The 26,540-nt window shown below is 42.2% G+C and overlaps 1 long non-coding RNA gene across 4 annotated transcripts in view; it reads right to left on the bottom strand.

The window, feature by feature from the left end:
• Positions 1–26,540, bottom strand: part of LOC123383306 — a 387,308-nt gene that overhangs the window by 20,217 nt on the left and 340,551 nt on the right. For all 4 annotated transcript variants that reach the window (XR_006592866.1, XR_006592863.1, XR_006592864.1 and 1 more), the window contains one exon: positions 12,711–12,791. This is a non-coding gene — a long non-coding RNA (uncharacterized LOC123383306). The remainder of the gene's footprint in view (positions 1–12,710; positions 12,792–26,540) is intronic.

Raw genomic sequence — 26,540 nt, forward strand, 5'->3', positions numbered from 1 at the left:
AACCAAAATTTTTTTTTGTAGCTCCCATTTCAACCAAGGGGCTGGAAATTTACTTTTGTGAATTCAGTTCCTTACATGACACACTTTTTCTAAGGTTTTACCTACTTACTTGGGGAAATGGGCAGGGTAGAAGTTGAAGGAACATCTGGCCTTTGGAGTTCCTCTTGTAGCAAGAAGGCATCCTTTAAGATATGCTAATTCCAATCAGGTCTTCAGGGATATGCTGTGTTGGCCAGTGCCGTGTATCTTTTTGGGACCATCTGGTTGACCTCATCCTCTGCCGCGTTCCATGTGTTCCCATTGAGTGTGACCACTCTGATCATCTGTTGCCATGCTGGATAGCAGCCCTTTCTAAGATGCCATGGATCCCTCTGAGCAGACGTGGTCATTGCTATTATCCTATGCCCGGGGGTGGGGTAGCTGGAATGCTAGGATTTTGGAATCTCCCCTGAGCTTATCTGGATACAGGTGTCTGTGAAGAATGGAAGAACATTCATTTTTGACCTGTGGTCATCCAACTCATTTGGCTGCTCCAGGCGCCTGACACTCCATAGCGTGAACTCACTTCTTTGAATCTTGCATTTTGTGCATTACCTTTTCTTAAATTCAAGGAATGTGCATGATTTGTAGGACTGATAGGAGAAGAGTGATTCACACTGGGAAACATGGCTTGGAAGGGTAGATGAGGACATCAACCTGTGCTGTCACCACCAAATTGTATTCTGTTCCATCAGACTCTCTCTGAATGTCACCTTGGTGAATCCTACCTCCGATACCAGAACAACAAAAGTCTTCTGCAAAGAGTCTACCTGGAGAATTCTGTACACTCCATTAAAGATGGAGTACACTCGTGGTATATGCCACTTGTGGGGGACATCTACTGACAAGTCATCCAATCAGCCTTGCATCGACCCCTGCTTCCCACAGCCATGTGGCTATTTCAGTAGCTGCTGTGTCCCTGAAACCTCACAGCCCTGCTGACCACTTTGTCAACTCCAGGATGGCACCAAATGTTTTTCCCTTTTGAACTAGGCCATGAGACAAAGTTGCTTCTCTTATATGGTAAATTAGAAATAGTTCTGGCCCATTATTTCTTTTGTGTTTCCTGGAATGTCTACAAAATGAAAGTGAGAAATGGGACGTCTTTACTTGTGTACTTATTCCAGTGAGAACCAAGAAATATTAACGGAGCCCAGAAATACAGAAAGTTTTCTATAAACCCCTACATTATCCTCAGCCGTCTGGTCAACCTTACTAAGCAACACGTCTTAGAAATTAATAAATCTTTGAATCATAACAATAAGAACTGTGGATCTTCATCTACGTACCTACTCATTAGGGGCATTTTAAAAAGAACACCTACTGACCTTCTAATTACAAGCCTTTGACAGTTCTAAAATACAAAATTAGAAGTCCTTGAAATTTCAGTTTGCAATAATTACCTGGTTTGGACAATTCTTGAGGACATAAATGTGAGCTGAACGGATCTGTCATCACTGACAGAAATGGGATGATTTTTCTCAAATTGGCAAAATTGCTATCTAAAGTCTAATGTGTTTCTTCTATAGCATATCCTACTTGAAATTCATGCATATGCAATTTAAAGATGTATATTCACATGAGTTATCAGGAGTGTGGAGAATAGTCAAGAATGGGTCATTTTAACCACACCCTTCATCAGGTAATGTATTTAATTCTGACAAGAAAATAATTTAATTTTAAAGAATCATCAATACCCCACTCTCTATATATGCTAAGGATCTGAAATACGACAATAAATCATTAACACTTAAAATATAATCTTGTTATCTGTGATGTTGCAGGTGAAACAGACTTAGAGAAATAGAAAGTATAAATTTTTATATTTGTCTCTAGTACAATGTCTTTGTCATAGATCTATGGCACAGTTTCCATTAAAAAAAATCTTGTTGGGGCGCCTGGTGGCTCAGTCGGTTAAGCGTCCGACTTCAGCTCAGGTCATGATCTCACAGTCCGTGAGTTCGAGCCCCGTGTCGGGCTCTGTGCTGACAGCTCAGAGCCTGGAGCCTGCTTCAGATTCTGTGTTTACCTCTCTCTGCCCCTCCCCTGCTCATGCTCTGTCTCTCTCTGTCTCAAAAATAAATAAAAACATTTAAAAAAAATAAAAAATTAAAAAAATTAAAAAAAAATCTTGTTGAAGGGATCAAGTTTCCACATTTCTAACAAAATGTAAGCCAATTATAAATATTTCATAAAATCAGTTTGTGCTTGGGGCGCCTGGGTGGCGCAGTCGGTTAAGCGTCCGACTTCAGCCAGGTCACGATCTCGCGGTCCGTGAGTTTGAGCCCCGCGTCGGGCTCTGGGCTGATGGCTCGGAGCCTGGAGCCTGTTTCCAATTCTGTGTCTCCCTCTCTCTCTGCCCCTCCCCCGTTCATGCTCTGTCTCTCTCTGTCCCAAAAATAAATAAAAAACATTGAAAAAAAAATTTAAAAAAAAATCAGTTTGTGCTTACATAGTATTTGGGAATCTGAAAAAGTAACATGAGTCATCTGTGAGTGAGGGATTCCACAAGACTGCGGTGGTGAGGGGATTATCTCACTTTTGGAAAAGAATGGGTAGCCCTGTTTAGATATGCAAATGCTCAATGAAGAAAAACAGAACTGATCTTGCGGTGACCAGAAAGACTGTCACAGAGAGGATTTGTTTCTGTGTTATCAGTGTGGTTTTCCCTGAGTATCACATATAATCACAATCAAACTGGCTGCGTGAGTGTCTTCTGCTCAGAGCTCACAAGACTGAAATTGAGGTGTTGATCTGCACTCTTGTTGAGCTAGGGTCCTTCTCCAGGCTTCAGTGGCTGTGGCAAAATCAACTTCCTTGTGGTTAGAGGACTCAAATCCATTTCCTTGCTGGTTTTCCTGATGGGGCTGTACTCAGCTCCTAGCAGTCTTCTCATTGCTTTTCATGTGGTCCTGTATATCTTCAAAGCTGGCAATGGGGAACCTCCTTGTAATGGAATTGCTTTCACCCTCTGAAGAAGGTCCTTTTGAAGGTCTAGCCCGATTAGGTCAGGCCCAAGGAGGATCATCTCTCTCTCCCTTAAAGTCAATCATGCCTTGTAACAAATTTGATCATGAGAGTGACAGTTCAGTGTATTGTCAGGATCTTTCCACACTCAAGCGGAGAGAGTTCTGTACAGAGACGTAGGTCCCTGAGGATTGGGTTACATCCTGCCTGCCACAGGACCCCAATTTTCTTGATCACATAAGCAAATACAAAATTAATGGCCTCTAAGCCTGGAGTTGAAATTCACGTAGTCTTGGTGAAGACTGGGCAGTTAGAATAAATAAATGCTCTTGAATGGAAGAGGCAGGGAAGGTATAAGAGATAAGAAGATGAGCATACCAGCTGCCCATCCGGCTCCTTCAGATGAGACACACAACATGGGTTCCCTGGGACAGTGCTCCCTTTGAACAACCGTCTGAGGATGAAGGCACCCAGTGGTCAGGTATAGCTGTCTGTGTGTTGCCAACAAGAATTCATTCACTGTAGTTGGTTCCCGTGCACAGAGCCCCCAACCCTGACCGTAGCTTATCCAGATATTCTGGGCAGGAGATGAGATTAAGAGAAACTTTACACTTGTGCTTCCCTCAACTTCCTTCTTTGCTCTTTCTTTTCAGAAAACAAACTCCATTTCTTTGTGTAAAACCATGGTATTTAGAGTTTAAATGTGATTGCTCACTGTGAAGATTAAGAAAATTACATTCATAGATTATCTTAAAACAAAAATCAATGTTTATTTTTTCAGTAACTCGGCTGCAAAGATATGGGATAATCATGTGCACTGGCATCAATGGTCTATGGTTTTATTTTATCCATCCATCCATCTACCCATCCATCCATCCGTCCATCCATCCAACTGTCTATCTATCCACCGAACCATCCATCTGTCCATCTATCCAACCATCTATCCATTCACCATCCATCCATCATCTTTCCATCCAACTGTCTACCATCCATTCATCTGTCCAACTATCTATCTATCCATCCATCCATCCATCCATCTATCCACCCTCCCACCCATCCATCTGTCCAACCACCCATCCATCCATCCAATCATCTATGCATCCATGCATCCATCCATGCATCCATCCATCCATCCATCTACCTACCCACCCACCCATCATCACCCATCCATCCATCCATCCATCCATCCATCCATTGTTAACATTATAATGATTCTGGACTCACAAGCCAAGAGAAGAAAGAGAATATAATTGATAACTTAGCTCAGTCTACATGCTATTTCCTTTACTCATCTGCTCACGTCAATGTAAGTAACAAATATCTTCAATTTTAAAAACTTATTTATTAAACTTAATTTTATAAAGTTATATAATGCAGTATAAATCATTTAAAAAAATATTGAGTAGGGTTGCCTGGGTGGCTCAGTCAGTTAAACGTCTGACTCTCATTTTGGCTCAGGCATGATCTCACACTTCATGAACTATGTGCTGACAGCATGGAGCCTGCTTGGGAGATCTCTCCCGCTCTCTCTGCCCCTCTCCCATGTGCACGCGTGTGCACACTCTCTCTCAAAATAAATAAATAAACTTAAAGAAATGTTTTGAGCAAATTTGACATGGAACATTCTGTAAGTTTAAGGTATATGGCCTGTTACTTTGATACACTGGAGTATGATAGCTGATGTAATGATACTTATCACATTAAATGCTTCTGGTACAATATTATTGCCCATATTCAGTACGCTGTACATTACATCTCTGTGACTTATTTACCATTCATTATACATCTGTGCACTGAATCACCATCACTCTTATCCCCCACCCCCTTCTGGTAACTATCATCCCACTGTCTTTTTTAGATGCCGTGTGTAAGTGATATCATACACTACTTATCTTTCTCTGACTTATCTCACTTAGCATAATGTGCTCAAAGCCCATGCATGTTTTCAGAAGTGCAAATGGCTGAATAATATTTCATTGTGCATATGTAGCACATCTGTTTCATCCATTCATCTGTTGACGGACATGTAGGTTGTGTCCATATTTTGGCTATTGTCAATACTGCTCCAATAAACATGAGAGTCCATATATCTCATCAAATTTTTAAAAAATCTCCTTTGGGTGTATACCAAGACATAGAACTGCTGGATCATATGGGAGATCTATTTTTAACATTTTGTGGAAGCTTCATATTCCATACTGGCTGCACCAATTCACATTCCCACCAACAAGGCATAAGGGTTCTCTTTTCAGCACTTGTTCCCCAGCACCTGTTGTCTCTTGTCTTACTAGTGGTAGGTGTTCTGGCAGGTGTGAGGTGGCATCTCACTATGTGGATTTGTATTTCCCTGATGATGAGTGATGTTGAGCATCTTTTCATGTCTGTTGGCCACCTGGATGTCCTCTTTGGAGAAACATGTATTTAGTTCTTCTGCTCAGTTTTTAATCACATTGTTTCTTTGTCTGTTTGTTTTGAGTTCATGGAGTTCTTTTTTTGTTTGTACTTTTGCAGTCGTGGTCTAAACATCACTGCCAAGACCTGTATCAGTAAGGTTCTTTCCAATGTTTTCTTCTAGAAGTCTCATGGCATCAGGTGTTGGGTTTAAGGCTGTCCATTTCGAGTTCTTTTCTGCGAGTGGTATGAGGCAGGCGTCCCATTTCCTTTCGCCACGTGTGTTTCGTCAGGTTTCCTAACACCATTTGTTAAGGACACTATCCTCTCGGGGCACCTGGGTGGCTCAGTTGGTTAAGCCTCTGACTTTGGCTCAGGTCATAATCTCACAGTTGGTGGGTCTGAGCCTTGCAATGGGCTCTGTACTGATGGCTCAGAGCCTGGAGCCTGCTTCGGATTCTGTTTCTCCCTCTCTCTCAAAAATAAATAAACATTAAAAAAAAAAAGACATTACCCTCTCTGCATTGGGTGTTCTTAGCTCCCATGTGAAATATTTGCTGATTATATATACATACTGGGATTTGTATAAATCATTATTGACGTCACTTGATTTTGTGTTCAACATTTAAAACAATGGTGTTGTGGTCCTGGAGAGACTTCTGAACCTTTTTTTTTTTTTTTTTTTTTAAGGCTAGACATTAAGTAGTTCAGACCGTCAATGTCGTTGTGTGCAGCCATACGTGAGCCACTTTCCTGCTGTATCTTATTTTCGTGGTCATTTCCAGATCACTAATGAGGAATTTAGCAGGAAATTTATTTCCATTTTACTGCAGGCCAAAGTGCAATGAAACCTGGCTAACTACGTGTGTAGTAGCACTTTCACTAAACATTTAAATCTGCACATGCTGCCTGAGAGTGCAGCTACCCTCCTCAGAGTAATGAAGATTACATCTGTCTGACAGTATTAGGCTGGTTGCTATTGAGTTGCGGTGATTCACAAGAATAGACCCAAAGGAGACAATGAACCAGTAAAATCAACCTATTCTGATGTGCTTTGAAATCCCTGAAGTTTTAGAATACTCTGGTAATTCCGGGCAACGTTACATGAACACAGATCAAACAAGTTCTTACAAATGATTATCCACGACTGATGATTCTCGACTTCACATTTGGTTAGTGGGGAGAAAATAGATGTACGGTACAAGATGGGATTGTTTCTTCTAACATTTCAGTAATTCCCCAAACATATTTCCCTCGCACTTAACAAAATTATTGATATTTTGGACTTTCATTGTGCCTTTTACATAAGATAAATCACCACAGCATTAGCTATTGAATTTCTCTGAAAAATGTTTTAAAGCTTACAACACCAATTCCCAAATATATTACATTTTCTTCTAAAGGAGAAGAACACAGTCTAATTGACGTGCTTTAGTTAATCTGGGGATAGAAATAGTCTGCAATGTATCAATTCCCTTTCAATAATCTCATTTCTTTTACTTCCTCTCCTACATGCTGATGGCTCTGGAGAGGGCGGGCAGAGACACAGCACCTTCGCACAAATAGTACAGTTTTTACAAGCGGCTTCATGACAGAAGACCAAAGTAGAAAGAGGGTGAAGACGGAGCACTGGGATCTGTCCACACCCCTCTGAGTGGAGGAAACACAGAGCCCGTCTTGCAAGCCCAAGAGTGTCAGCCAAAGGCAGGACAGCAGCGAGCTATACGGCATCCCGGCCACCACCTATAATTTGAGCCCTGCACCTGCCCCACCACATTCCATGCTGCCACCTGACCTCACCGAGAGGGTATTTGGCAAAGGAAATATTATCGACTCACCCCAACTTTACTTCCCAATTGATCTTATCTAATCTTATTTTATCTAATCTAATCCTACCTTATCTAATCTTATCTTATCTAAACCAGGGCTCGCTTATCTTATCTAGACCAAGAGTCGGATGCTGAACTGACTGAGGCTCCCAGGTGCCCCTTTACTTATCAGTTTAAATATCACAGATGGATTGAGTTTTCTGCAAACCAGTGGGAGATGGGCCCAGTGGAAAACGTATTAACTCGACAAGACAGAGGAGACACAGTTGGATAAGCTTCAGTAAAATTTGCTCAGCTCTAGTAAAATACATATACGTGGACTGATGGAAACGTGTGTGTATTTTTATACATAGATGCACACTCCACATATTATGCTTATATATGAACCACATCATCTATGATGTTGGACAAATAGGTTCCAGGAAACAGTATGGTTTTCTACTGGAATGTGGATCTGGTGGTCTTTTTTTGTTTGTTTGTTTTTTAATGTAACACCTCGTATTGCTACTTAAACACACGTATTAACATAAAATGAATGAATGAAGCGGGTAATACGGTAAGAGTGACATAATGCTGGTTACAGGATAGTGCGAATAAAGACAGGAAATGTATGCCGCTAACTTAAAATGTGTCCAGAAACGATGCTGGGCTTGGGAAGAAACCCGCTACATTTTCTCTCTGTCTGCCACACTTATTAGCTGCTTAATACCAGTACGACTTCCTAAAAGCGTCTGCAAAATAGGCACTTTACTTGCAGAATATTTCTAGATTTCATTTCTGGCCTAACATTGTATAACATTATGATTTTAAAGAAAAAGCAATTCTAAGAATAATAAAAAGGATGGCTGGGAAATATTACCGGGACATTAACACACAAATAGGATAAAATTACCGTTCAGTTCAACTTGTCTAATAGTCTATCGGTTCTTTGGACCTGTGAGCGGGCTGGCATGAGATGTCTTGGGAGGTCTATGCTTTGCTGGATTATACGGATTTTTTTTTTTTTTACAAGCATAGCATTATTGCTGAATGTCTTTGACAATAAACTTCATCTGCTGTTTTCTTCATTCTATGTCTTTGCTATAGATACGGGCTGTGTACATATGAATCTTTTTAGAGATCGTAACAGCTTATAGGAAATTGAACGCACAATTTTCTGGGGGCCGTTAGCTGTTCTTACTGATTTTCACCTGCCGTTTTCTCTACTAGGAATGCGGACGCGTCCACATAATATTCTGGCTTCAAGATGCTTGATTAACTGTCCAGCATACACTCAGCGAACTCCTTGGCAGGAGAGACTTCCATTTACAGTATTCTCTTCTTTTTGACAACCATGCAGAAGGAAAGTCAGATTCCAGCTTAAGTGAGAGAAATCCCAGCTGACTGCAGCAGGAAAAAGAATGGGCATATTCTGGGACAGTAAATGAATATTTCTTCTGTAGGAGGTTCTAATGAATTCACACAATGTAACTCATGGCAAGATAGTCATCCCACATAAAAGAAAGACACGGAGGAGGAAAAAGGGGAGGGCACAAGACAGGGCATGTCTGTGTGTGCACATGTGCGTACATATGTAGATCTACTATGTGTATCTACGTGACAGTGTACCTGCCGTGACACAGTTAAGATAGAAACACAAAAGATCTGTGGGACATTGAGGAGGTTCCCCTGCTGCCTGGAACCGCACGGTATCGTCTCGTGGGTAGGAGGAACACGCACGGGCAGCCTCACGAAAGACGAGCTAAGTGACACACGGTTTCTAAAGAATGTGGCAATCATCAGGCGGTAGTGGTTAGCAGGCGTCTCACAGACTCCCAGTAGAAGGTACGGAGCTGTTTACTAGTGCGCTATCACTGTTCTAAGCACCACATTCTGGCTGGCTGAGACAGAAGACATTCATTCTTTCTGGGTCCTGGAAGCTGGGAGTCTGAGATCCAGGGAGGGCCGAGTCTGGGGGTCTGAGATCCAGGGAGGGCCAAGGCTGGGGTCTGAGATCCAGGCGGGGCCAAGTCTGGGGGTCTGAGATCCAGGGAGGGCCAAGGCTGGGGTCTGAGATCCAGGCGGGGCCGAGTCTGGGGGTCTGAGATCCAGGGAGGGCCAAGGCTGGGGTCTGAGATCCAGGCGGGGCCAAGTCTGGGGGTCTGAGATCCAGGGAGGGCCAAGGCTGGGGTCTGAGATCCAGGCGGGGCCAAGTCTGGGGGTCTGAGATCCAGGGAGGGCCAAGGCTGGGGTCTGAGATCCAGGGAGGGCCAAGGCTGGGGTCTGAGATCCAGGCGGGGCCAAGGCTGGGGTCTGAGATCCAGGCGGGGCCAAGTCTGGGGGTCTGAGATCCAGGGAGGGCCAAGGCTGGGGGTCTGAGATCCAGGTAGGGCTGAGACTGGGAGTCTGAGATCCAGACAGGGCTGAGGCTGGGGGTCTGAGGTCCACACAGGGCTGAGGCTGGGAGGCTGAATTCCAGGCAGGGTTGAGGCTGGGAGTCTGAGATCCAGGTAGGGCTGAGACTGGGAGTCTGAGATCCAAGCAGGGCTGAGGCTGGGAGTCTGAGAACCAAGCAGGGCTGAGGCTGGGAGTCTGAGATCCAGGCAGGGCTGGAGGCTGGGAGGCTGAGGTCTAGGCAGGGCTGAGACTGGGACTCTGAGATTCAGACATGAGGTTGGGAGTCTGAGATCCAGGCAGGGCTGGAGGCTGGGAGGCTGAGGTCTAGGCAGGGCTGAGACTGGGAGACTAAGACCAAGCAGGGCTGAGGCTGGGAGTCTGAGGTTGGGAGTCTGAGATCCAAGCGGGGTTGGGGTTGGTTCTTCCTGAGGCCTCTCTCCTTGGTGTGTAGATGCCATGTTCTCCCTGTGTCCTCACGTTGTTATCCTTCTGTGCCTCTCTGTGTCCTGATCTCCTCTTCTTATAAGGATGCCAGTCGTAGGGGGTCAGGGCCCACCCTGTTGACCTCATGTGGTCACCTCTTTTAAGGCCCCGTCTTCAAAAACAGCCCCATTCTGTGGTCCTGGGGAGAGGACTTCCACCTAGGAATTTGGTGGTGGTGAGGCACGATGTTGCCTGTTACGGCTGCCAAACATCCTGACTACAAATGAAATTTATTTCCATGATCCCTAAAGTAAGATGATACTATTCCTTGACACCCGCTACTGAAAACGTAGTTGCTAAGACTAGACTGCTCACATCCTGGACTTGTACAAAGAGCCAAAGCTGGAACAACGCTATGCTCACTTGTGGTTTTAAGTTTGTCATGTTCATTCTAGCATAGTTAACATACAGCGCTACCTTGGTTTCAGGAGCGTGCTTGATCATGTTCTGTGACTGGTCCATCCCGGAAGCATGGGGGCAGCTCGACATCTTTCACAGAGACTAAAGTAGCTTTATCACTTCCCAGCATCTTTTTAAAAAAAATCTTTTTTAATGTTTATTTGTTTTTGAGACAGAGCGAGTGAGCATGAGTGGGGGAGGGGCAGAGAGAGAGGGAGACACAGAATCTGAAATGGGCTCCAGGCTCTCAGAGCCAAATGCAGGGCTCGAACCCAAGAACCGCGAGATCATGACCTGAGCCGAAGTCGGACGCTCAACCGACTGAGGCCCCCAGGCGCCCCTTCATTGTCCAGCTTTCTGTGGGCAGAGTGACTGCAAACGACCTGCAAATCTCAGAGCCTTCACACGGTTTATACCATATTTGTCTCCAATCAACGTCACAGAGGATGGGGGTCAGTTCCAGCGGGCTGTTCATCGGCTGTGCTGCCTGTCATTCACAAAACCTTCACTGTCCCTTTTGGTGTTGTTGACTGGGTCCACAAGCAAGAAAAAACTGTCTCACTCCTCAGTGTGGAACCTCTAGAAATGGCAGGGTCGTCCCTGCCCTGATTGAGCAACGTCGTGCAACGCAGGGGGAACTTAACTTGTGCAGATTACTCCGTGGCTTGGATTGAACCTTGTGGACGCACCTCTCGTGCAAGAATTAAAAGACCAGATGAAAAAAATGGGTATTATGTTATATAAATTTGTAAACAGAGAAAGGAGAGAGATGAAATAATGGACGGATATATAAACATCGGACGAGGCCACGGTGTCACCACGAGGAATTAAGACAAAGACGGGAGCCCTTGGTAATCGCGGCCGAGCACAGACGGACGAGGAACATTGTCCGGATCCCAGAATCCCCAACAGGTCCCTCCTCCGGCTGATCGGGTTGCTGCTTCTTTACCAAGAGGCCGCCTGTTCTGGACAATTCCTGAGACACGCAGCCACACGAATATCCCCACTTGCCAACGATGTCCAGCCCAGACTAGAGCCCTGCTTCCTTAGAACCTCCCCACAGCTCCCACCCATAGGGAAACCCCACAACAGGTTTTTTTCTAATGCCGTCCTACTGAGGCAGCGGAAGTCTCTGTGCTTTGCATTCTCTCTTGCTGCGGTGAGTAATTAGACCAACGCGCCCCACCGCAAGCTCCTGGCAGCCTTCCTGGCGTATGCCCAAGCATCCCAGTCTTTTTCCAAAAAGGGGAAATACTGTAGAGACTCGCCTTTAACAAATGCCTTCGGGTCTGCATTCTACAGACCACGTTCTTCCAGCTCAACGCAATTAAGTCCAAAAGACACCAACGAAATCACAAAATAAACATGCATGTATATTTTCAATTAGGAAATACGTGTATATTTAAACAGCCCGTTCTTCAAGCAGAAATCATTGTGCACAGAATCCGCGGATATGTTTAATTTGAATAAACTTAAAACGTCACCTGCTGAGTTTTTGGAAAGCAGGTAAGTGGTAGGTCCCTAACGCTTATATCCCAAAGGCTTGTATCAGGAAAGCAGTTAACGGCGAACGGTGAAATATGATCATAAAACAAAATTGTATTAAACAGCAAGTATCTCCCGCCATCATTAGGACGCTATAATCGTACAGTTTGCTTTAACTGATTTTCTTAGAAAGCAAACTCCACTTCTCCTTGCCATGTGACTTACTGCAACGACATCATTTCGTTAGGCACACACCTTGGTGGTCTGCACATAAGAGGCAAAGAAAGAGAAGTAACGGAGGAAAAACAGCGATGATAGACCCAACGGCATGAAGCCAAGAAGCCATTCACTGTCAATGTTTCGATCAATACCACCCTTGGGATGTGCTGTTTTGTAGGCAATACGGATGGGTCTGAACTAGGACCAAACTGTACATTCACGCTACGTAGACTTCCGTCAGCTTTTATAATCAGACAATGAGACTGCCAACCTGAATACTCCCTACCCCGTTAGGCATTAATAACATAGAACTGGTTCTACAGCTAACAAGTTTCTTCTGCAGATGCATAAAGAAATAAAGCACCATAGGATTTTATGTTCTCTTGATAACTACTGTGTTTTGGATTTTCTCTTTGGTAGAAATGTGGTCACAGAGTATTTCCCCACGGCTGAAGTGTACTTCACGTACGTGAAGAGGATTCACGTACAATAAGCTCACCCGTGCAACGAGAAGAGACTTACGGTGACAGACGGCTCTGAGCCTGCTCTCCTCCTCCTGTCTGGTGCAGTGATCTGTCAGATGTCAGGAGAATGCAGAGACCCCTGCGGGAGAGAAAGCAGGCTTCTAACAGCAGACCACACTAGGAGAAAGCAACTATAGACACAACTGTATGCAATGATGCTTGATTACCTTAAAGAAGAAAAGTAACACATCAACTATTCTTTTTTGACATTTATCTTTTACTTAATTTCAGTGTTGGTACAGACTTCTTCAGTAAAGACACTTTGCATGAAACTTCACGGCGAATGCATTTGTTTTCCAATTGGAGATAGTTCTTTCCATGGCAATGCCAACTACTTGGTTGACTGGGCCCTTAACTTTTTTTTTTTTAATTTTTTTTTTTTTTTTACGTTTTTATTTATTTTTGAGACAGAGAGAGACAGAGCATGAACGGGGGAGGGTCAGAGAGAGAGGGAGAGACAGAATCGGAAACAGGCTCCGGGCTCTGAGCTATCAGCACAGAGCCCGACGCGGGGCTCGAACTCACGCGAGATCACGCGAGATCATGACCTGAGCTGAAGTCGGCAGCTCAACCGACTGAGCCACCCAGGCGCCCCGGCCCTTAACTATTAAAAATAAGTTTTGTTTTGCAGAAATGCGCTTCTGACCATTACAAACAGCATGTGCTTCAGATACAAAGGCAAATGGACAAAACACATAGGGGATATTTTGGTGGTGACGCTCACAGCTGGGACCTGGGGATTGGATGGAACATTGGAGTCACGCCATATTGCTGAATGTGGCATCCTCAAGGTGAATCTTTTTACATTTTCTTTTACATGGGAGCACGATATAAAAATGTCCTGGAGGCGCACCTGAGTGGCTCAGGGTATGTATCACCAGGGGGCAGGAATCTAGTTGGCCACTGGACAACCCTGCCTGTCACGGCATCCTTGTATTTTATAACAAACCACAGTTTTGTTCTGTTTTGTTTTGTTTCTTGCAGTCATTGCGAAATATACCCCGCATGGAAAGGAGTAAAAAGTCCTTCTTTTCACAATTACTTACAGTCCCATTCAGTCATATGATCAGTCTCAATATATTCATGTACCTTATGGCATCTTTGACAAATCCTGCAACAATACAATGGTGTCTTAATGAGTACAGATTTACAATGATTTTTAAACCCGTTCATCGCGCAAGTCTTCCTACCTATTAATTCATCAAGAGCTACTCTTTTGGGGTCCTGCGCTCAATTCCAGTGTGTGTGTGGGGGGGTGGGGGGGGCTTGTCCAAACCAACAAGCAATTCTCTGACACCATGTTGGGTGTCCCTACAATTCAACTAAATTCTGACACATTGATTTGGAGAAAGTACCAGCTCCCACAGGGTAAGGGCTCAGCCCTACATGTCTACTCTCCACACTCCTCCCCTGTCACGTGCCAATCACAAGTACAGCTTGTCACCTGTGCTTCTGAGGACCAGGCTAGAAAGTGGAGGTTCCCATGGCTCCCTCCTCGGGTTTGATTAATTTGCTACAGTGGCTCACAGAACCACGAGATGACCAGTTTATTACTGGATATCAAAGGATATGAATCAACAGCCAGATAAAGAGATACACAGAACAAGGTCCTGAACAAAGGAGCTTTAGTCCCAGGACGTTTGGGGTCCGGAAGAGAGGCAAGTGGAAACATTCTGGTTCCCTAATCAGGATGGTCTCCGAACCCTGTTCTTTTGAGATTTTACGGAGGCTTCATCAAATGGGCATGACTGATTAAGTCACTGGCCCTTGGCCCTGGAGTCAACTTCCAGCCCCACTGCCCTCCCCTGGGAGTCAGAGCTGGGATGGAAAGTTCCAACCTTCCAATCACAAGGTTGGTTTCCCTGGCAACCAGCTATCCTCCTTAGGTGTTTTCCTAAATCACCTCATTCACATAACAAAAGATACTCTCCTCACAGGAAATTCCAAGGGTTTTAGGAGCTCCTAGCCAGAAACGTGGCAAAGACCAAACACACAGCCTGTAAATCACAATGATCACAGACACTACAGTGTTTGAAGCTCATCCCTTCTTATCTACACGGCTTAGTTATTTTGCCACTTGCTGGGGAATTCCCACTTGTTTAAGCAAAGGGTGTAACTCTTGCTGCACCAAGTTCAGAAGAGCTGACTCTCTTAGGAGGATGCCCCCTTTGGGGCAAAGTCCCTGGTCTTTGTCTTTGCAGCATTAATATGGGGACATAGTGGAATATCAGTGCTCACATCTGCTGGTGCAGCCATGTCTCTCAGAGCTCAAGCCAGGATACGTTCCTTTTCTGATGCTCTTGGTGTTTTTCCGAACATCCTGCATTATTCGTATCAGGCATGGATGCATTTAAGTTTTTTGTTTTTGTTTTTGTTTTCAACAGTAAAGTCTGTTGATATTTTACCTTATATTTCACTTGATTTTTACATCCTTTCCATAAGGAATGGTTGAAGTAGCTTTATTTTTTTCCTTGTGAGAAAAACACAAGTGCCCACCCATAAGTGCCTCACCCAAGTTTCCACCCAGAAGTGCCTCAGTTTTCATGGAAGCCTTAACCCCCATGTATACATATTTCTTTGTTTTATCTATCTATCTATCTATCTATCTATCTATCTATCTATCTATCCATCCATCCATCCATCATATCTAAGTATCTATGTATCTATGTATCTATCTATCCATCCATCCATCCATCCACCCACCCATCATATCTATCTATCCATCCATCATATCTATGTATCTATGTATCTATCATCTATCTATGTATCTATCTATCCATTCATCCATCCATCCACCAATTCATTCTATCTGTCTAACTATATCTACCTATCCATCCATCCATCATATCTATCTATGTATCTATCATCTATCTATGTATCTATCCATCCATTCATCCATCCATCCATCCATCCATCCATCATATGTATGTATACATGGATCTATCTATCTATCCCTATCTATCTTTTACCAAGTCTCAACATTTATTTTTCTCCCTATCTTTATCACTGACACTTAACATTGTGTGGACATAGCCCTTCCACCACTGGTAAATTTCACACATCTGAAAGGCAGACACAGAGAAAGCAGGAACATGCTTCTGTTTTGACTCCTTATGGTAAACATGTCTGTAAACCTTCTACTGACCACGACAGAGAAAAACATAGGAACCACTGACATACACACCGTGTAAATTTGTTACATGTTAGTAAGCGCCATTATAGCTCAGATTGGAGATATATATAAACATCATAGTTGTCTCTATGCCATATATATAAATATATATAAATATGATGTCATAAACATAAACATATATCTATATGTATCAGAGATATAATATATCAAATATATACTGATCAGAGAGAGACGGATCCTCAGGTAACACCCTGTTCCTATCATTTTTCAGAAATACTTCTATTAATTTTGTGTGCATCCATCACGTTTAATTTATTAATTTTATGTGCACCCATCATGCTTAATTTAATCCAAAATGAGGTCAGACACTTGTATGTATGTTAAAATGAAGTTTGCAGAGTTCTAAAAGGATAAAGAGTACCAGCAGTGTGTATCCAGGGGCCTTCGAAAAGCCTACTGTAGTACTATCTTTGAATATCGGCTTTAGGTTACTATCCACAATGTGTGCCTGATTTTCATTAATTTCTTTTTGCAGACTACAAGTAGCAAGTGTAAAAATGTCTTTATAGTTTTCATAAATCAAGGCTCCCCTATACAAAACAAAATCTGGAAATCTTAGATACGCAATGAAAGTTTCAGATATGGTTTGCTCCTTTTTATGATTTTGGAAAATAGAGTAATGGAGATTGTTTTCCCTGTTTTAGAAATATCTGCTCCTGGGCACCTAGGTGGCTCAGTCCGCTGAGCATCCGACTTTGGCTCAGGTCACGATGTCATGGTTATGAGACTGAGACCCACCATAGGGCTCTGTGCTGACAGCATGGAGCCTGCTTGGGATTCTCTCTCTCCCTCTCTCTGCCCGTCCCCCGTTTGTACTCTCTCTCAAAATAAATAAACATTAAAAAAAAAGAAGTATCTGTTCCTCTGTAATTAGCAGCAATGTATCACATTTAGTGTCTGAGAGCTTGACTATGTTTATTTGAAGATTTAATGAAAATTTATGAGGAACCAAATTAACTATAGTTCCACAGCGGTTAGATGTTAACTCTGTCTATGGAGGGACACCCAGATTAAATAAAATAATCAATTCTAAGGCTGACGATGGTATGATTTCAAATTCTAAGTAAATTTCAAAAGTTTTATATACATATATATCTCCATCAGTAACACAGTCAAAATCAATTCTCGGAAGATGGTCAGTAAAATATAATGAGGCAGAAAATTGAAATGAAACACACTGAAGGGACTCTAAAATATTAATGGAAATGGTGTTAGATGGAGTTGCTTAACTATAAATGGAGAAAAGCTAAGGAGACTCTGATTAGCTGTTTCTTAATTAAATATTTACTTTGCCCGGCAATCTCATTTTGACACAGTTGCGCGGGGTGTTTGTCAGAACAGAGCTGATTAGCTGTGCTGACGCTTTCCGGTGTCACACAATGTGCCTACAGACTCCAGGGATGCGGGCATTACCTGGACGTGAAGTTCACCACTCCCAGAATGCTCACTTTCCATTCGTGCGTTAAACACAGGCCAGGCCGGCCTTGAGCGTTGGCACTGGACTCAAACCTGGGCACCATTTTGCAGGCAGAGCAAAGAGTGCTGCGAAGGACCCAATGTGGAAGAACTCGGGAGACCAAGCCAAAGTACCTGCCGTCCTGCCCAAGTCAGGTCTAAATGAATGTCTTCAAAGCATCGTATGAAATACCATGACCTGAAACTAATGGAACGTTGTATGTGAAGTCTACTTCAACTAAGAACGAAAGTACTATGATCCAGACAGAGGAAGGTTTATTGGTAACATAAATTAGGAAGTTTTTAAATGGATAGTCAAAAGACATTTACTCAAGAATAATGTAGATGCAAGACATGATGAGTGAAGATTTGGCAGAGAGACTCAGTGAAGCAAGACATGAATTCCAGTTTTGTCCACAACGTTTTCACATCTGCACTTGTTATGGCTAGCTAGTACATCGTCAAATCTGTCCTCTGAAGAACTTTTGTTTCTGTGTTTTTAAGAATCCCCATAAATATTAGCTGGCCATACACGTGTGGGTCCAATTCTGGGTTCTCTATTCCATTCCATTGGTCTGTGTCCGTGTTTTGCTAAAATTAACAACTCAGGAATCAACAGATGCTGGTGAGGATGTGGAGAAACGGGAACCCTCTTGCACTGTTGGTGGGAATGCAAACTGGTGCAGCCGCTCTGGAAAACAGAGTGGAGCTTCCTCAAAAGTGGAGAAAACAGTTACAAACAGAGAACAAACTGAGGGTGGATGGGGGGAGGGGAAGGGAAAATGGGTGATGGGCATTGAGCAGGGTACTTGTTGGGAGGAGCACTGGGTGTTGTATGTAAGTGAGAAATTAAAGGAATCTATTCTTGAAGCCAAGGGCAGATGTATACACCGCATGTTAGCCAATTTGACAATAAATGATGTTAAAAAAAAGAATCCCTGTAAATAATAAGTTTTGGGATCTGCACTAATCAAAATAGGTATCAATTTAACAGATTTGCATAGTATGTGTTTTTTCAACGTTTCAAGAAAAAGTTTGGAAGGCTCGGAGGAACTGAACTGTTTCCTGGGTTCCTGACATTTGATATGTAATTTAAGAAGTTCTTCTTACCTTGGTTAGCTCTCTCTCTCTTTTTTTATATATAGTCCGTGAAATAAGTTTAATGTTTGTTTTATTTCTTTTTACAGTTTTAGTAAGGTATAACCGTCATAGGACGATTCCTGTACATCTTTAGCATGTACGTACGGTTTGAGGAGCATAGACATATGGTTACACAAGCAAATCAGCACCACAATTGAAGTAAACACGTCCATCACCTCCAAACGTTGCTTACCGTCCCTGTGTGTGTTAGTGAGAACTCGTCACGTGAGATCTACCCCTTTGACAAACTTTTAAGTGCAGGACGGCACAATAACAATAGGGACTGTGTTTACAGCAATGTCTAGGATTTATGCATTCAGTGGGTCTCCAGAAGTTACCATTAAAACACGATACCCACTGAGAACCAAGCCCCAGGGACAGTCACCTGCCCCTTGCCTTGTGGAATTCTACTGCCAGGTGTGGAGGCGGGTGAGAGAACTGAGCATGTCCTGGTGGGACAGACGTGAGCTGCGTATACAATCACACGGACACTGCGTCCACCCTGCTGCAATGAGTTTGGGGGTTGTGTCTACTGCAGGTAAGAACGTTTGTAGACAGTGCACTACTAGGAACCACTCACAGGGAGAGTGTGTAGCTGATATGGGTGGAGGCTGCCATGAAGACGGAACATAAAGATGTCCTGTTTAGTTTAAGACTGGAAGCGTGAGAAGAGGGACCCAGGCAAAGGCCGTGCACCATTTTGGAGGCAGAGAAAACAACACCGTGAAGGACCCAATGTGCAAGAACTTGGGAGACCAACCAGAAGACCTCACTGGCTGAGGGAAGGGAGAACAAGGGGCTATGTGAACATTGGATTTAATTCTGGGTTTGCTGCAAAGAGATGCACGGCTCTAGACAGTAGGCTCAAATAACCACACAGACATTTTCCAGAGAAGTATATCACTCCAATGGTTCTGGAAAACACCCATCGGACCGTAACAAGAGTGAAAACAGGACATCCCTGAAGATGACCCAGAGGTCTGCAACTTTTCTTTTTTTCATAAAAAGAGTCAAATAAAGAATAAATATTTTAGGTTTTGCAGGCCATAGGATGTCTAGCAAAAATTGTCAACTCTCGGGCAGTACTGTGGCAATAACTGGATGCCCACAGACAGTACGTAAATGGTCATGGCTGGCGTGTCAATAGCACAATTAACCAAAAAACGTGCAGCTGGCTAGGCTTGGTTCACAGGCTGCAGTTGGGTGACCCGTTCCCTGGATGATGATGGTGGTGGTCGTGGAACTGAAGGGAAGGGAGTAAATTCTGGACAGAATGTGGAGGTGGAACGACCAGGAAGTGATTTCATCTACCCTCTGCGTCCTTGGCAGAGTCGAGACGAGTGAAGTCAAGTGGGACATTTGTCAACAGAAAGCGATACTTCAGGCTATGACAATGAGCTGGGAGTACAATCCAGGATGCTGCTCATTGAGCAGGACAGCCCACAGCAGAGCAATCTGGTCTACCACGGTCATAGGTTGGGGGTGAGAAACGGTGCTTGAGAATGTTTGTGTTACTGAGTGAGCCAGTTCGGTGAGAAACACTGAAAAGGAGACTCTGAGAAGAGAAGAGAGACTAACGAAGCTTAAAGAAAACGGACAGAGGAGAAATCGTCAGTGGGCTTGAGAATGAAATTCTAAAAACAGAAAAATACAAAACATTTGATTTAATTTCCTCGTTTTCTTAACATCTTATGAAATCTTAGTTCGAATGAAGAGAACTTGGGCCCACTGGAGGTGAATATTCTTCTGCCTCTCCTTGTTGGAAGGGATCCAAGTAGACAAAATCCATCTTGTGGGATGGACTTGATCCTATACGGAAGGGACCTGATTAAAATAAGCCGCCCTCTTCCTCGTAAGTACGAGACTCACACATGATGGACACAGTTCTTTGGAGTCTTCCCTCGTGCTGCTAAAGGCAATGCCACGTATAATGGCAAGCAATCCATCACCTCAAATGGATCTGTCTAACCCTGTATCGATAAACTTGCTAACATGTCTTTTAATTACGCCCAGACAATGACTTAGTTGTTTCCTGCAAGCAAATGCCTCTCAGAAACACAACATGTTTGTTAACTATGTCAAATGAATACGCTAAGACATTACATAGATGCATGCCCATTCTTAGAGTTTCAGGTGTTCACAATAGAAACAAATGCTATTTATGTTTTCTTTGTGACATGTTCTACTTTGGTTTAATGAGAAATGAGATCTTATAATCGAAGAATGGATTATGTCTTGGGGAAAATTTGGCCAATGCTGTGTATATAATATGCTTCTCATTTTTATTGCTGGTGATGATGGAGATGATGATGGTGTATATGTGTGGGGGGGCGGGGGGTGATAGTGAACACATTAGCCAGTAAAACTTAAAAAAAATTGTAATGTTTATTTATTTTTGACAGCACAAGAGATATAAAGCATGACTGGAGGAGGGGCAGAGAGACTGAGAGAGAGAGTCGGAAGCAGGCTCCAGGCTCCCAGAGGTCAGCATGGAGCTTGACGTGGGGCTCAAACTCACGAACTGTGAGATCATGACCTGAGCCAAAGTCAGACGCTTAAGCGACTGAGCCACCCTGGTGCCCGTAACCAGTAACACTTTTAAGAAAAAGATAATATAGTGACTTGTGCTATTTTTATACCCACCCCCAATATCATTGTTCGTAAGTCTGAGGGTCTAAAAGTTCCTGCTAAAATATCTGGAAATTTTTAAGTCAATTCGACAAGGCTGGGAGTGTTTTAGAATAAGTATTACTTCAATGAGGGAAAATCATTCATGGTCTGTAACTAGAAGAAAGCCATCAGCTATTTAGAATTGACACTTTGAAGTGTCCTGTCTCATTCACCCTTTCTTCTTTCTGGGACCAAGAATCACTTTACTCTGAGGAAGTGACTAACCTTTTTTTCCCAATTTTTTGGTATAAAGTTTGTTTGCCTCCATGTGTATTTAGCATTGGGGTCTTTTTCTTTTTTTCTTCTTAAAGTTTATTTATTTTTGAGACAGAGACAGGGTGCAAGCAGAGAGAGAGGGAGACACAGAATCCAAAGCAGGATCCAGGCTCTGAGCTGTCAGCACAGAGCCCCATGTGGGGCTCAAACCCTAACTGTGAAATCATGACCTGAGCTGAAGTCAGACACTTAACCGACTGAACCACTCAGGCGCCCCAGGGACTTCTGCATAAGCAAGCTTTAACAGGGAAACAAAGGTTCTTATTGGAGTGGTCCCCGCATGGGTTGACTTTCTTCCCCTGCCCCCATTGCAGATGTCTCCCCCCATATCAGATGATGTATCAGTCTTCGTATAAACACACAAGGGAGACACATTTTTCAAAACTGATACTGTAGAAAAGAGAGCAACCGATCACAGACATCTTCAAAAAAATTTGGTATCGTGCTATTCATATGTAAATATTTAAATTTGAAATTAAATATCTATTAAACTCATCTTAGAAACTTGGAAAACATAGAAAAATCAGAGAAAATAGAAATTACCTCCTCACCTACAGGAAAGAATTGCTACTATCAGTGTAGTTTTCTACGCTTTCCATTGATAGAGGACAGACACATAAATGACTTACAAATAGATGGACAGACGATTGATTGCTAGACAGGTGGTAGGTAGGTAGACAGATATAGATAGATAATGGATGGAAAGAGGACAGAGACAGAGATAGATAGATAGATGATAGATAGAGTAGAGAGATATGATGAATGGATAGAGGATAATGGACAGGTGATAGATGGATGATAAAGATATGATGGATAGACAGAAACGCAGATGTGTATGTGAACGTATATATGCACAGTTAAATATATAATGTAGCAATGTTCTAAAAACATTTAACAAAATTATATATGTATATAAACATTTGTGTACATAAAGCATCATTTAAATCTAACATTTCTATTTGACCCAACTTGTCTGCTCTTACATTTTTTATTTTAAACCAGATGATTTTTTTCCTATTAAACCTTAGCAGACAAAGTGTTTAAGGGAAAATTTCTTTATTGGTGGGCAAGGAGAAATGCTTTTCGAGTAAGATAAAAGCACTATCAAGCAGTAGAACTGCATTAACCATTCCTTTTGGCCAAATCACTATTTTTTCAGTTATTTGCTTTCTACAAGTAATCCTTGCAAAATGCTGTTGCCTTCAGTTTCAAACTCAAAAAGGGGAAAATGGCATGATTTGAGAAGCCTGAAATTGTATTTCCAATTCTATGATGGAATATGGCAGAGGAACTATTCACATATAACTAAATTTCTAGTCATAATTTCTACTCAATAAACATGTTCAAAATCCCCAAATATCCCAGTCTATAAGCAGAATATTGCAATATTTACAAGTAAAACATGCTAATATGCATAACACATAAAGGAATCAAGTCAAATTTTTTTAAAAAGAAAAAAATCAATAGGAAAGAAATGTGAGGGCATTAACAGACATTTCATAGAAAGAAAAATTTGGCCACACAGTAAATGAAAGGCTGTCATCTTCAAAGGAATTGAGGAATTGGGAAAAAAGAAATACAGTAAGATATGTGTTACCAGCAACAGATTGGAAACACTGAAGTGTCCCATGGAAACAGATGTTTGTAGCCATGGGCCAGTGGGACCACAGGACCTTGGACACATGTAGGTTAGATTTAGATGAGTGTATGCTGGGAGCCAACACTTCAATTCCTCAGTATCATACCTAGGACCAGACTACCTCTCGATGAAATAGAGCAGGTGTGCACAAGCATCTTCAAACCAGCACTCATTACAAAAAAAGCTTTAGGAAAATAATCCTGGAAACAATGCAGATATTGCAACACAAGAGAATAGACAAAGCCTGTTCCATTCATACAACAGAAAAGCTATATGTTGGTGCATATCATTTAATTGCTATTGTGTTAAGTTGTATTTATAAGGATAATATTGAGTAAGAAATATAGTTAACATAGGTTTCTATAGAATGAGGTAAATTTATACAAGGCACAAGCCTATAGCAAACATGAGGTAAGTGCCCCACTTTTTGGCCCAGGTCATGATCTCATGATTGGTTGCTGTGTTCAAGTTCCACATCGGGCTCTGTGCTGATAGCACGGAGCCTGCTTGGGATTCTCTCTTTCTCTCTGCCCCGCCCTTGCTTGTGCTCTCTCAAAATAAACCAATAAACTAAAGAAAAAAAAAGAGAATATATATGGACACAGAACAATTATAAGCAGGGGCTAAGCAACAATGGACAACAAAGGGATATGTTTGTGGAGTAGACCCACGAACACTGATCACAGTCAACTGCGCAAAATGTTTTTTAGATATAGCAGGATGAATTTTACTACTTTTGATACACATGAGATATGTGATACATAATTTTACATGTATCAATATTTCAAAAATATTTAGCTGTCATCACACAGATTTTCGTCACGTGCAATTGCATGGTTATCGTCTTCAGTTACTCAGCATCTAAACTTCCAGCAAAAGGACTTGACTTCCGCTTGATCTTCACTGTTTCTGAGCTCTAGGTAGAGCGGAGGGGACTTCTCAGACCCAGGGATGTACACAGGCCAAGAGGAAAGGCCAAGAATTTTGCAGAGAAATTGGGGAAAGAAAATCTATTTCCATGGGATTTACTTCCTCTTGACCTCCTACTGAACAACCTTCAGCTGGTCCCCAAAAAAAGAAGAAGCAAAGTACTGATGAAGATACAAATAGAATCAGACTAGTAATTTTAAAGGCTCCCCTATAGTTTACCGGATAACCAGCTTCATCCGAGGAATTTCTAACACAGAAGTCAGCGCGTTACCCCGTTTCATGTTTGCCCTTCACTGGTTTGAGTTTAGTGCTTCCTACCTGGGTCTATGAAAAATAGCCTTAACTTGTACTGAATATGATGTTAAAGTCACTGGCTCCATAGCGACTCAATGCTTACGATCTTGACAGGCGATCAGTATCACTCAACGGAAGCAGTAAGAGACGTTAGGCATTTTACCTACTCAATATGGCTTATTCCATAATTGATGAAACATCTCAAAACCAGCAGAAAGAATTTTAAATGTACCCTGCTGTTGGCATATTTAATAATTCATGCAAGTACTAAGGCAGAAAAAAAAGAAGATTTTTCCCCCTCTGGGATGCCGCACACACTCAGAAGGTTCCTTTTAGTGGTGATAGGAAATAATCCACGAGGGTATTAATTTCAGGATCGCTTAATTTACAACCTGATGGTGTGTAGGAGGTTGATACACATCGTAAGAGCAGTGCAAGACCTTAACTGAGGTCAAGCTTGTTAACCGGGAAAAATGTGGACGAATTCAGGCATAATGTGAGTGATTTCGTCAAGAACAACAGTGTATCGCTCCAATGTGTGATCACGTTGGGAAGTTAATGTAGGTGAATAAAGGGGAATTTAACAAAAAGATTGATGGGACCAGAGTTGAGTTTAAACATTACATGATCAGGTTTTAGGCCATCACTGGCGGATTAAACTTGTTAAAAAGGGACACGGGCGACAGCCTACACAAGCGACCACGTGTCTAAGTAACTGCTAGAGAGGTTCCGTGTGGTGACTGCGGCCACTTCAGTGACTGAGAAGCAACCGGTGCTGCCTCCCCACCTGTACTGGGGAGAGTTCTCCCGAGAAACTGCACCAGTCGTATGCACATATACACAGAAGGATTGGCTCATGTGATTATGCAGGATGGAAAACCTGAAACGTGCAGGGTGGTCTGGCAAGCTTGAGATAAAAAAGTTTCCGTGGTGCAAAGTTCAAAGGGCCTCTGCTGAAGAATTCCCGCATAGTTGACGAGGCTGGTCTTTTTGTTCTAGCCGCGCCTTCAACTGATTAGACGAGGCCCAACCTCTACCAATAGCATGTTGTCAGTCTCAGCCAAACACACCTTTCAAGCTGACACAAAATCAGCCATCACACTACCTCAAACAAAACCTCCTGGGAAGGTGTATGCTTGCCCATCCCACTAATGTTGGATATGGTCACACAATTTGTCGTGGCCAACTGGGGTGTGTAGAGGAACACTGCGACATTTTCCCCTTATTAGCTTACAGGTTCAATGCAATTCGGATCAATACCCAACATGCTATTGGTAGAGGTTGATGAGCTGATTTTAAGATTTATATGCAAAGTCAGAGGACCCAGAATATCCTTGAGAGCCTTGGAAAAAAACCCCACAAAATTTCAGGACTTACACTAACTGACTTTCAGAATTAATACAGAGCAGCAGTCATCAAGAAATACGGTACCAGCACGAGGATCAATCGGTAAGTCGATCAACACACAGAGTACAAAAGTCAGAAATAGATTTACCAGATGTAGCATGTTATATATTCTATATGCTCTATTCTATATGTAGCTATCTATATGCTACACATTCTATATAATGGTATAGTATATTATTAATATCCTACATTGTAATCCTATATTAAATATATTAGACGGATATAGTTAGATACAAGATAGATATGTTGACAGAGGACAGACAGATGCACAGATACCTAGATGATAGATTACACAGATACACAGATATACAGACGGATAACTGATTAAAGGGAGCAAAGTAAAATTGTTAATGGCTGAAACCAGGTGGGGTATATAGGTATTTACTGTAGAAATGTTTCAACTTACTACAGGTTCAAAGTTTTTCATAATAAAATAACAGGACAAAATAATCCATTTTAGCTCATAATGCCAAGCTCGTAATAGCAAGACTGGATTTCCTAATACTTTTCATTATCCAGCATAATTTGGGTACCAGAGTCACTGAAGGATAGTATTAGAGAAATAATTAGAGGCCACCATTTCCCATGACATAACTGACAGAAATTCTATACAAAACATTTTCTAGAAAATATATCTTACTGTGAAATTCTAATTTAGTTTTTTTTTAATTTATAATCATAATAATTCACTATTTTGACTGAGTAGGGCTAAAAATCACAATTAAAATTTTTTTATTCATAAGTAAACTAGAAATATAACAATTTTCAAAAATGATTTTATTTTAAAATGATCATTCCAAAAAAGATTAATGATACACATTTTT

This window comes from Felis catus, chromosome X (assembly GCF_018350175.1).
Source record: "Felis catus isolate Fca126 chromosome X, F.catus_Fca126_mat1.0, whole genome shotgun sequence".
Taxonomy (NCBI): Eukaryota; Metazoa; Chordata; class Mammalia; order Carnivora; family Felidae; genus Felis; species Felis catus.